This window comes from Cyprinus carpio, chromosome B5 (genome assembly GCF_018340385.1).
Source record: "Cyprinus carpio isolate SPL01 chromosome B5, ASM1834038v1, whole genome shotgun sequence".
NCBI classification, from domain to species: Eukaryota; Metazoa; Chordata; class Actinopteri; order Cypriniformes; family Cyprinidae; genus Cyprinus; species Cyprinus carpio.
In genome coordinates, this window is record NC_056601.1 from 18,406,053 (window position 1) to 18,419,435 (window position 13,383).

At 35.5% G+C, this 13,383-nt stretch overlaps 1 protein-coding gene across 1 annotated transcript in view; it reads left to right on the forward strand.

The window, feature by feature from the left end:
• Window positions 1–3,827: 3,827 nt before the first annotated feature.
• Window positions 3,828–13,383, forward strand: part of LOC109079051 (SET-binding protein-like) — a 54,569-nt gene continuing 45,013 nt past the window's right edge. Inside the window, exon 1 of the mRNA XM_042724682.1 lies at window positions 3,828–4,421. The gene's annotated coding sequence lies outside the window, so the exon portion shown is untranslated. The remainder of the gene's footprint in view (window positions 4,422–13,383) is intronic.

The following is a 13,383-nucleotide window of genomic DNA, read 5'->3' on the forward strand; positions in this document are numbered from 1 at the left end:
AAATAATTGAAGGCAGTTTGGAGCTCCCTTGTAAGTTTATTACAAGACCCTCACTTATTAGAATCACTGACGAATTGTTTCATAAGCAAATTTGTAATTATAAATCGAATTTCCTTGCTTCACTTCATGGTTCATTTAAAACAGTTGCTTTAATCATGTAATCACAAATAGATGTCGTGCCATAACAGAGCAATATATAAATTGTTTCCTGCAGAGGGCGCTGTTGTCAAAATAAATAAATAAATAAATAAATAAATAACAGATAAATAGATAAATAGACAGCTCTATTTACTAAATATACCTACTAACAAATTGGTATCCAGTTTAAAACATAATATAACAGAAGTCATGTCCATTATGGGCGAATATCGAGTCAAATAAAGTCATATTTCCTCTTTCTCTGCATTATTATTTCTCACAATGTATCTATAGAAAGGGGACAATTTACATATCATTACATATCATAAACAACTTCTGCTAATTCTCAGTATATTTTCGTATAAAGGGTAGTTTATAAATCAGAAACAATTACAGGTGATTCTACTGAGGATCTTCTATTTTTATAAATGTATTAAAGTACACTGTCTTCAAAACTAAGACAAAGACTCAACAATGTCACATTTGACACATTTAGATTTTAGTTCAAAATGAATATTCAACCAGCATCTCACTGCATTGTTATTCTTTTATTGACACAATCACATGGATCATACCTTTCTTTTTTTCTTTTTTGGTATCTTGTGTCAGTAGACTGTGTTAAGGTGTGATTATTACACAGTTGTTCTTCAAAAACATAATCCCCCTTAGATACCTTTTTGTTCGACTTGTTTACTGTACGCCTTCTATCGCCATCAGAAGTTTCCCATCTCAACAGGAAGTGGTTAGCACAAGCTCTGTTCTTATGAAGACGCCCACTTCCTCTGACTTTGATAAACACATTTGTGGTTTTGTGCACTAACCCCATCAGATAAATTTTCTTTACTGCTGCTAAACCCAATGTCCTCAAATTACAGAATGATTTCTGGCAGGTTTATAGTGAAAACAGCATCCAATATAGTGAAAACTTGACTTTTTGATTGGTGAGAAGTAAATCTTCTAGTGTTAAGTCGTAATGTTTTTTAAATATTTAGTCAGTACTTTGCTTGAGAAACATCAGTGACTCATTTTATATCAGTTGTATCAGATTGGCCTCATTTGAAATGAGAGATGCAGCACATTTGTTTATTTAGTCAGTGCTCTGAATATAAAGCAAAATATCTGTAACAAAAAATAAATAATTTGAAATAAAAAAAAGTTTTTGCACACATTTATTTAAATGTACACACATTTATTGAAAGTAGCAATGAACAAAATAATCAGGAGGATGGGCTTAAGCAGCATTTTCATTACTAAACTTATACTACATTTGGGCTTAAACTAAATTTTGGATTTAATTCACTGGGCTTAGTTTTTGATACAGTTTCAAGTTTATTTCTTTGGTTTTAAGCGAGTTTTCCTTTAATTAAATTGATTTAAATTTTATACTCCTCTTATTTATTTATTTATTTATTTAACTATCTTTTGCTTGTATGTTTTGCTACAGGGTTACAGCACTAAATGTCTTCTTCTGTAGTTTTCAATCATGCTCTAAAGACTTCTTCATTTACTTCTTCATTTTTTTCCCCGGTATTGTTTGACAGAAAGATCTTAACACTTGTGGGCCTCAAAAAAACAAATGTTTTTCCCAGTCTGAGAACACCTAGGTCAAGTGTCCAGTGTCAACACAGTGTCATGTTTCAGTAATCGTCTTTGTGCAGCGTATGAGTTTTCATTTCACAACTTCTAGATTTACTAGTGAACAGGCAGAAACTACACTGATGTTGAGTAAATATGAGAACGAGAATCATCATCCTCAGTCTGAACAGTCATTCTGAAGAACAGGTGAGCGAGATACAGTAATTATGAAACTGCAAATGAAACCTTTAAAGGGTTTTTTAAGATGTTTTGTCATGAGCTGATATTGAGGTATTTTTGCTATTCAGTTGTAGTTAGTAAAACAATAGTTAACAAGTCTCTTCTGAAAATGAAAATTTGTGAACTGGTTCCAAGAAATAAACTTAGAATGATGAAACTCGTAAAAAGGATAAACAAAAGGATAAAAAAGCTGGTCACAACTTGCTCACAATCTTTTTAAATATTTGGTTAGGTACACTTGAACATTTCAGTAATGTAAAGCCACAATCATGGCAATGAATTCTGAAACCGACAGCTTTTGCTTTCTGAGACTCTGCACATAACATGTCTGCTCAAGTGCTGTGGTAGAACTTACACTAAAACCACATATTAGTGTTAGAAACAAACAGCACATCAAGCCTCTCACCTATTCTTCTTCACAGATCTGTGAAATGTAACTCAACATTCGCTCTTACTTGCTGTCTTTACATTATATACTCTTTATGTTCCAGGCCTCAGACTGGCATATAAATATCTAGGTCACAATATAATTTCCATTATCTATGGACTAAGTCAGTAGTCCATACACATCCCACAAACCTCTAAACTCTTTACATGTGGTATCCATGGCAACTTTTTTCCCACTAGAAAAATCATTGACCCTTTTTTGAATAATTGGCAGCATCATTGATTTTCAAGGTTGCCCAATGAGAACTATTTACTAACACAGTCGAGAAATTGATCGGCCGTCAAGGGAGCAGATGCTGACCTCTATATTGAAGAGGTCTCAGAGTGTCATTACATTCTCTCTCAATCAATACACGGCTCAGATATAAACACCCATCCTGTCTAAAGGCCAAACGAGGTGAATAATGTGCTATGCTTTTTTTTTTTTTTTTAAAGTATTTGCTACTATTTACATTTTTATGTCAGTTAACAAGCTGTTTGACCCAAACTATCCCAAATAAAAAGAATATATCAGTCTGCCATTTTTTTATAGTCACTGTGAGAGAGATTAATAAAATAAGGTGTATGTGAGCTGCTTTATCTATAACAATTTGGCTGGCATGATATATAATGATTTTGCTGACTGATTCTAAAGATAAGTAAGTTATAATGTGCTAAATGGATGGATATTGCAATTCAATTAATTCTTTGCTTAAACTCAATGAAAAATTAAGGTTTATGTGATAGGATAGTAGATATAAAATACTGACTGTATACTGACAAATGTACATTTAAAATCCAGACATTTTATGCAATAGATAAATAAATATACACTTGAACTACAAGCAAACAGAAAAATAAATAATTATAATAAAAATAATAAAACAAATAACAAATAAACAATAATAAATACTAAAGTATTTTTGCACTACAAGCAAACAGATAAAACAAATAACAGATAAAAATAAGACAGAACAATACATTTTTGCACTACAAATAAATAAATAATTTGCACTACAAGCAAACAGACTAACAAAAAAATAAACAATTATACATATTTTTAACAGTACACTCAAAAAGAAAAATAAATCAATATACACATTTTGAGTTACAAGTAAACAAACAAATATGAACTATAAAATGAACAAATATTTTGCGCTACTGACATACAGCTAAAAATAAATAAGTGAATATACATATTTTGGGCCAACAGACAAAATAATGAATACATTTTTGCACTACAAATAAATAAATATTTTGCGCTACATGCAAACAGACTAACAAAAAATAAAAAAAAAAAATAAATAAATAACCAAACAAACAAACTACAAGCAACAATTGGATAATATTTGTCAATAATAATTAACAAATAAACGTGTGATTGATATACAAACAAACAAACAAACAAATAAATGTTTGTTTCATGTAGAGCGCTACAGGTAGAGGGCGCTGGAGAGCACCCTCAGGGCCAGCCAGAGCCCTCGCAGAGAGCAGAGCACAGACACACCGAGCAGTATCAAAAACTACTGCGGGAGTCCAGCAAGAGTCACATCACACTCGCTGAAGTCCGATCCAACACGTCCAGAAACGGGAACGCCAGAGTCTGCATATGCCTGGATATTTGCCCTGCACGACCGCTCGGCTCCGGTGTGCCATCTAACGCAGGACTTTGGATATTATTACGGATCGTAAGAGCAGGTTTGTTTTCTCCGCAGTGGGAAGAGGCTCGATCCACCCCCGAGTCTGATGTTTGAGAGGGAAGCAATGCAGCGCTGTGACTCTACACCATATTCCTGCTTCAGTCCAAATTTCATCTGAATCTGCAGACGCACTCCACTGATCCATCGCAAATCGACCGCTCTTCATTTATCTTATCCTTTCTGAAAAGAAATCTCACCCGAGATTGCAACTGGCGCCATTTTAAAGCGATAAAAACGCAGTTTGCTTGAGTTTGAGGGATTGTAAAGTGCTTGTCATAATTTAGTGGATGGATTTACTCTCGTAGACTTCAGCAGCAGCAGCAGCAGCAGCTTCAGAAATGGGTGAGTTTTTACCTCTGCGCTCTTTTTTATCCACTATTTCAACATGCCATTTTTACGATATTATCATCTATTTATCTTCCTTTATCTGTAATTGAACTGAAATGAGTAAACTAGTCGGGTTGTTGTGGATAAGTGAAGTATTTACAAACTGCACAGCTCCATTTTAACCACAAGAAAAAAGTGGACTATCGCCATTCTGCCTTATTTATACGAAATACACTAGAATATTTGTTTAAATTGACATAAAGCAGCAAAATCTACATATATATCAATACTTATGGCAGTCGTTGATGAGGAACAGTTTCATAGACTACAGAAGGTGAATGTTTATCTAACTCACCCTGAAGACAGCAGCATTTGCGACACCGAGAGAGTATGATCTGTATGATCTGATATATATAGTGGTATATTTAAAAGAAGAGTCATTATTCAGCGTAATTTACTGTAATCGTGGCCATGCATCAGTTCCCGCTGATAGAGAGTAGGCGTGTGTTTGCACTGTCAAGCGCCTATAGTGATTTCCACTATAAGCCACCGTGTAGGCTTGCTTTCCATGTCACTTGTGTTCTTACTCATTACAGACTGAATGTGTCACAAAACCTAGCGAGCTGTCTATCTAGACAGCGTTGTAGGCAATTGAACGTCCTTTCCTGCCTAAAATACTGTCAAGTAGGTGTCTCACTAGTTTTTTTTTTGAGAGACATCAGCGTTTTGTCTGTGATGGGTAGCAATGATGAAACTGTTGACCTAAGTGTTTGGTTTCATATCTGATCTGTCGTGGTCGAGTTAATCTTTGCTGACATTTACCAAGATCAGATATTATTCAGAACGAGAATTTCAGTAATTATTAAAATTCTCCATAAATAGCCTATCAGATCTAAGATTAGTATCGTGCCCCTCATTTGATTGGCTGAAATCTGTGCCTAATTGCAGAAAGGGGAGGAGCTATGACAAGGTCATCTGAGTGGATTTCTCAGCATCTTTAGATGGAAACAGAATGTTCTCCAGGGGAACTTAGAGCTACCATGAAATCAAAATTCACCATTCTTATATAATTGTAATGGAATATTGTACTGGTTTTTGAAAACAAATACATTTTCTCTTTTGAGACACTTTTATTTGGAAATATGTCTCAAGAGGAAAGAAATATGGTGGCCAAGAAGTGCAAATCAATTCAGAATTCTGAAAACATTATAACAAGTCAGAAAACACAATGACAAATCCGAAAAACAAAATAAGAAGTCAGAAAACACAACGACAATGAAATGAGAAACAGCTCTCCGCTTGCAGCGTGTCAGTCACGCTCATCGGGGAAGTGAGTGAAGCCAAAGACTATAGAATATCCCTAAATTTATTAAATTTGTTATTTCCTTGTTATTTCTTAAAGGGACTTTGGTGAAACACACACAAAACACATATTTTTAATCAAATAATACATCACTAATAGCGGTTCACTTCCGTGATTTGGTACGATTTCGTTCACATCAGCAGCGAACCGTACCGGAGTTCACATGAACCGTACCCCAGACCACCCTTTTTAAGCAGACTCGGGTCTGGTTCGTGGGTACAAGACAGCATTCATCATCCAAACGAACCAAACTCGGACGTCAAGTCAAACCTGGGTTTGCACCAAAAGTGCTAGTGTGAAAGCACCCTTAATACTGTTTGATTGAACTCAATTCCAGTTTAATTTTCCTAATAAAAAGCCTGTTCAGTTCTTAATATTTTGTATTCTCTGCTTTAAATTCTCTCTGCCCCACAAAAATTTCAATTAATATATATTTTTTTGCATTCCCATTTGCTCAAATGGCAAAAGAAAATATCCACAATAGTGTTTTCATGACTTATACTAAAAAAAGAGAAAGAGACTGAACGGCAGTCAGAAGAGAGAACTATGTCAAATTTACCGCCACTTCCATAGACGCTGTATTAGAAACACCCTGGCATTAGCGTTAACTAGTTTTTGTAATCTGATTCAAAGGTAATATAAATGCAGTGTTGTTAATGTACATATATATATATTTTTTATTCCATAGTAAAGGCAATTCATACAATACATTTAAACTGTTACTTTAAGACCATCTCCAGTGTTTTCTGACTTGTTATAATGTTTTCAGAATTGTAGTGTTTTCTGAATTGTTACTTTGTTTTTAGATTTGCATTTGCATTTGTAATTTATTTTGTTTTCTCAGAATTGTGATTTGTTTTGCACTTCTTGGCCACCATAAAGAAAACACTTATCACAACTTCCATTTCATGCCAACTTTTAACTTTGACACAGCTTCTAGGAGCCAAGTAATATGCTTTGAATATCATACCTTAAAGGTATAAATCACCCAAAAATCAATTTTTATACAATGGAAGTCAGTGGTAATTAAAACTGTTTGGTTACCAACATTACTCAAAATTTCGTCCACAGAAAATCTATCCACATAAGAAAGAAAGTCTTACAGATTGGAATGGCATGAGAGTGAACAAATAATAGCAGAATTGTTTGAATCTGATGTTTTGTTAAAACAGCTTTCACAATTTATCACATATTGTTGCTTAATAGAGACATGCTCTCAATATTTATACTGTGGTTAGCACAAATATTGAAGTTCTGAAGAGAAATATGAACTCAAATCTGGCATTTAACCTAATTTGAGAGAAATGAGTGCTTTGGTTGTATCAGAGTTTGGTCAGAAGCACTAGTTAAAGCATTATCTGAGACCTTATGAAATACTTGAACTGAATTGATGGTGTACAGTCAGTAATGGAGGCTACATAGAGTTATGGAGTTTTGTGGGTAATGGAGTTTTGGGACAATAGAAAATCTTGGTTTGAGTGCTGTGGTTCTGACTATGACTGTATCATTGTGTAGTTGTTTCAGAATGGAAGAGGTACTGTTAGTTAGTCTTCATCGTTTCATAGAAAGCCAATGGAAAAACCCAGGTCAGATGAGGAGACTGAACACGTTTATCAAAACACAAACACATCTACTTATGGAGTGCTTGCCCACAAAAAGATTCCAGAAAACCTATTGTATCCATATGCAGAGTATACGATTACACAAAAGAACCACAGTATTTGAGCAAAGGATAAATCCAAAGTGATGTTTATGTGTGTGAATGGCGCTCTCTCTGTTCCTGGCTATGGCTAGTTGCACTGGAGGACAGCCAAGTTCTGACAGGAGACAAAGGAAAGAGGGAGATATCCAAGGACATATCTAATTTTTGGCAGCTGTTCCAAACCAAATATCAGAACAAGAACACCTTTTGGCAGCAAGCTAACAGGGGGAGGAGGGCTGTTTCATTTTTTTTCTTCTTTTGACTACAGCCATTTTGTTTTTGCTGCGGTCGAAATTCTGATCTCTCCTCAGTTTAAAATTTACATTTTGGCAGAAATCCATTTGCTTTTGCCATCGAAGAAAACGAGACAAGGGCGGCTGTGTTTTTTTTTTTTTTTTTTTTTTTTTGAATTCAAGTGGGATTGGCTGCACATTTGGAAACTTTGCTGCAGAAGGACGGTATCAGATGTGTTTCAGATACTCGGGATGGCCGGCACCAGGGATTGTGTTGATGGATAACTCTCCAGTATTGTCAGTAATCTTAATTCAAAGCGCCAATCAGTCAGACTTTGATTTATGCTTGATCCTTAAATTTGATTTAAAAAACCTGTAAACCTTATCTATTAATATAGTAAAGGAAATTGTTATTTAAATGTATATCTATGCATTGATGCAGTTGTGATTTGAACCACACTGTGGTAAACACTGACTCTCAGTTTGCTGTTGCTAAGCAGGTAAAATCACAAAAGGGCAAAAGATCACACTTAAACAGCAGCTCTCATCTGAAGTAGGGTATGAAAAACTGCAGAAACCAATAACACTGAATACCTCCAAATTGAGCTTTATTACTGTTCACACGCAGGCAAGCTTTACACGGCATCCCATAGGAATAAGCAGGTGTTTTCTTTGAACCTTGTGATTTTCAGTAAAATATGCTCATGAATTAAGTTGGATATCATTCCTCTGGAATGGAATGAGGTGCTAAGCATTTTTATCTGCCATTATTTCACCTAAAAATGGAAATTGTCATCATTCTTTTCACCCTATGTCATTCCGAACCTGTATGACTTTAGTTCATCTTTTGAAACACAAATGAATTTGTTTTTAATAAAATCTGAGTGATTTCTATCCCTCCATTAAAATTTCATAAAGACATTATAAAAGTATCTATCTTCTAAAAATAAATAATTGCTTTATATGATGAACAGATTTAATTTATTTCCACGGAGGGACAAAAAGCATGAGAGAATAGCTTAATGTCTGTTTAAAGTTTTAGAGATTTGGAATAACATGAGGGTGAGTAAATAATTGTAAGTTTGTAACTTTTGGCGCTCTAGCGGTTAATAAACAGAACTGTATGCGTCTTGCGGAAGAACATTGTAGCCGGATCTACTTCTATCTGTTTATGTCTGTGACGAATCACGCAGGTACTGTGCTACTCCGCAGAGGTTCCACCAGTACCAGTCTGAAATAGTCAGAATATAAAAACTTATTATAGGTGTCGCATCCGTTGACCCCTTTAATAATTACGTGGCTAAATTAAATGACACTGCATTCTTTAAACTAAATTTAAATCATAGTTTTTGGGTAATTCCCATAAAATTGCATCTACAACTTCAACCCACAGATCCTCATAGACTTGCATTGGAAAGGTGCAAACTGGTGAAAACGTCAGCAGTTACTAATGTAGGACTGTTTTGTCGTTTTTAAGGCGGCGGTCACTTGAGTCATGTTTTGCCCACGGTCTCTTGCCAATAAAAACAGTGCTCTGTGTAGTAACTAACAACAAAGAGCGCAAGTATACAGTATATTTGTTTAATTAACTTTTTTGCGCCTTAGTTATTACTCAAGACAGCTGTGATTTCAGTTCAGTTAATTTTGCAGGCCTACTTGTATCTTTTTTTTTTTTTTTTTTTATGAAGTGATTGGATTATAAAGATAATTTCTGCCATGCCCCTTATGTCACTTTAGCACCTTTTCTCATTAGTGTTGTCTGTTGTGATAGCACAGCCATTCAAGAAACCAGATTTCTTCACTGGCCTTGAAATTAAGATCATGGTCAGCTTGCTTCACTGTGTGACTGCATCAGGTCAACGCACTGGAAAAGAAAGCATGATTTTTAGACAGCAGACACATTTGGTTTAATTCGGTTTCAAACTTGGCAACCTTCTGCGACCGGTGAGTGTTTATTTACGTCCCACCACTGTTGTAGAATATACTTTGTGTAGCCGCCCAGAGCTACGGCACATAGAGTGTGTAATTCAGCCGTGTCATGACAATTGATGTCTTGAACAAATGTGGCCGGGATTGTGAAGTTTCCTTTTATGTGTAGAACTGCAGGGCATGTGTCAGCCGTGCCACTTCTAAGGGGCCTATTGATGTTAGCCAGAGTAGATGCCTTATTTGATTCAATACAAACGAAAATCAGCCTGTGAGAGAGAAATACAGTCCGTTCAATACGGTGTGCTGCTGTGTACATGGGTGTTCGATCGCTCAAGCTGACAAAACACTGAAAATATGTCTTGCCTAAAAGATTCCAGTTGATAGAAATTACAGTGAATGGACTGTACTTTGTGCCTCACAGCTTCCCATAGCACCGTGGGAAATTTTAACTGACAAGTGTTTCTTGCCAATGCAATTAGGCTGGGAGGTATTTCCAGTATTTCCAGTATATATATATAGCAACACTGTAAATATTGCAATGATTTTACTGCACTTTTTATTTGGTCATTAAAGTTGCAACGAAAAGGAAGTAGTGATAGATATTTTCTTCCTTGTTGTGATGTACATCTGAGTTTAATGGATTATCAAAAAGGAAAAAATGAAAGATGTTGATTGTAGAGGGGTGGGATTTAAAGGTATAGTTCACCCAAAAATGAAAATTCTCATGCATTTACTCACCCTCAAGTTGTTCCAAAACATCAGTTTCTTTCTTCTGTTGAACACAAAAGAAGGTAGTTTGAAGAATGTTAGTAACCAAACAGGTGACAGTAGCCAGTGACTTGCATGGGAAAAAGGAAACATGCTGAAGGCCACTGTTTGTTTACCAGCATTCTTCAAAATATATTATTTTTTGTTTGACAGAAGAAAGAAACACATACAGGTTTGGAATAACTTGAGGGTGAGTAAATAATGACAGAATTTTCATTTTTGGGTGAACTATCTCTTTAAGCAGACTTAATGATTGGAGAAGTTCATACATCACCAGAGAGAAGTCTGATGCTTTCACCACAACCTCCATTTATGACATTTTGTTTTAAAAAAAATTACAAGGTGAATGACATGTATGAAGGAAATCACAATAAAATCTTACATTTCATAGACAGAAATACATGCTTAATATTGAATAAGTTTTAAGACCGTTTTGTGGCTGTTAAAAATAGAAAACTTATGGAAGAATTATTTTAAACAGTTTAGTATTAAAGTATGTTTATTATTTCAGAGGAGGTTAAATTGTAAATGTGTCCCTTTGGTATTTTATCAAAAAGATTTCCTCTGTGTTTACCACAGGATCTCAACAAATTGAGAGCACGGTTGTTTGGCAAGGCTATTTGTGAGTCTACCTCAAGCCTGCTCACTGTTCATGGCCTTAAAAGGGACTGGGACAGAGAGGAATCCTCTTGACACCCGACTACAGATTGTGTCAGTTCAAAAAAAGGCCTTAGTGCACAGGCTTTGAAAGAAGCCAAGAACATACATCTCACTTCTTAACAATATATACTGTCATATTAAAACCAGCGATCAACAGTAAGGTTTTTCTTTTTTTAGGAGTTTAGTTTTTAAGCCATAAAAATATATGAGATTCAGTGACATCACAACACTGGCCTGACAGGGCAATTGGCAGTTCTTTCATCCGGAACCCGGGTCAGCTGATTATCCTTTCTGTTAAGCCCTGATTACAGTTTCATTGTGAACTTTTCAGTAACTTATTAAAGCGCCAGGCATTTGATTGAATTTTTTTGCATTATGTCATCATTAACCCAGTTGAGCTGATTTTGTTGAGCTGATTTAGATGAATTTGTTCAGATAATTGCTCCCTGATGCTCTGATCATCTTAATTGAGATGCATCAGAAAAGAGGGCAGATCAGTATGTAAAGCCCCTTGAGTATGAACGTCTGAATGTACCCCCCCCCCCCGCCTTTGAGTCTGCCACAGGCAGCGCTGCTGACACAGAACTGCTTTATGTGTTGTAGTTACCCACGGTCTGCCCGGGGCATATTTGTTATAATAATAAACCTGTTTATGAGCCGACTCTTTTCTTACACAATTAGTGTGCAGTTAGCATGCCCACTCTGCCAGACAGAGCTTTCTGTTGCATAAACTGGGTCTTAGGGTTTAGTATTGTGTAAGGGGCATTATGTTTTTGAGTGTATGGATTACACTTATACAAGCAGGAAACACACTGATTATTGACTGGGCTCTTGAGCAGCCATATTTACTAATTGTTGTGTGTACATACAGAAAAAAACACTCCTGTTTATAAACAAAAAGACATGAATGCCAACAGTTAAGTCCAAATTGCGTAGATATTTTTGACTAAAGTAGTGCTAGTGGCTTGTTAGGGCTGGGCGATATATCGCATGCGATGATCACGCGCATCTCGTCAGTAAAGCCGGTTCCCTGATTAGCAGTAAATTTCCATCACCTGCTTTCAGATGGAGCAGCATTTAATAGACAGAGCCGTAGTTCACTGACAAGCTACACCATATCGCGTTCATTATCGAAGACGATTCATCTGCTCCCAGAGTAAAAAATAAAACAAGTAATTGTGAAATAGTTTAAAGTTTCAAATAGTGCTGTCAAATGATTAATCGCATGCAAAATATAAGTTTTTGTTTACATAATATATGTGTGTGAACGGTGTACATTTATTATGTGTGTGTGTGTATATATATATATACTCACTCACATACAGCATATATTTTGGAAACATTTACATGCATGTACATTTATATATTTATATTCTTATATTATATATTATATTTTATAAATATACACAGCACACACACATATATTATGTAATCAAAAACTTTTATCTTTATGCGATTAATCGTGATTAATCGTTTGACAGCACTAGTTTAAAATAAGAACAGTCAAATTGTGTCATATTAAGACATAATGACAATATATAATAGATATGGAGTCACAATTAAGTGACAATTGTGAGATGTACATTCAAAATTGTAAGAGACTGTATAAATTCATGGTTATTAGGGTCACACTTTATTTTAAGGTCCATTTCTCACTATTTCCTAACCATTAACTGCGTCTTTTGCCTCAATAACTCCTAATTTGCTGCTTATTAATAGTTAGTAAGGTAATTGTTAAGTTTAGGTATTGGGTAGGATTGGGGATGTAGAATATAATCATGCAGAATATTTTATAAGTACTAATAAACAGCCAATATGTTAATATATAAAACCTTTTATATTGTATTCTTCACATATTGAACCATGTTTGTGCAGAACAGGATTAAGCCCTTAAATAAGGAATGACAACCATTTTAAGCTGCAGCATGCATGGGGTCACTGTGGTGTTACGTCACTTTTTTTTAGTCTGTTTGCCAAATAGCTAGAACACCCAAGATGCATTGGGACACTACTCAGAGGTATAGACAAGTAAGATATAAACAACTGGGCTTCATTGAGGATTTTTGAATGGCTGCGTTTGAGTCGGCACGAGCTGGAATGAGAATCATGCCATTTTGACTGTCATGATATGATGGATAGATAGAGCTGTTTAGTCTAGCGTGGATACAGGCTGTCTTGTGATAGCTGCCGTTGTTTTCTGTAGCCTCTCATCTGTCACCTGTCTGGCAGTTGAAAGGGTAAATGACACTGAGCTCTGTCTGACAACAAGCCAACAGCAGATGAGAGACTGAACTCAATGCCTGTCAGTGTCTCCAGGCATCA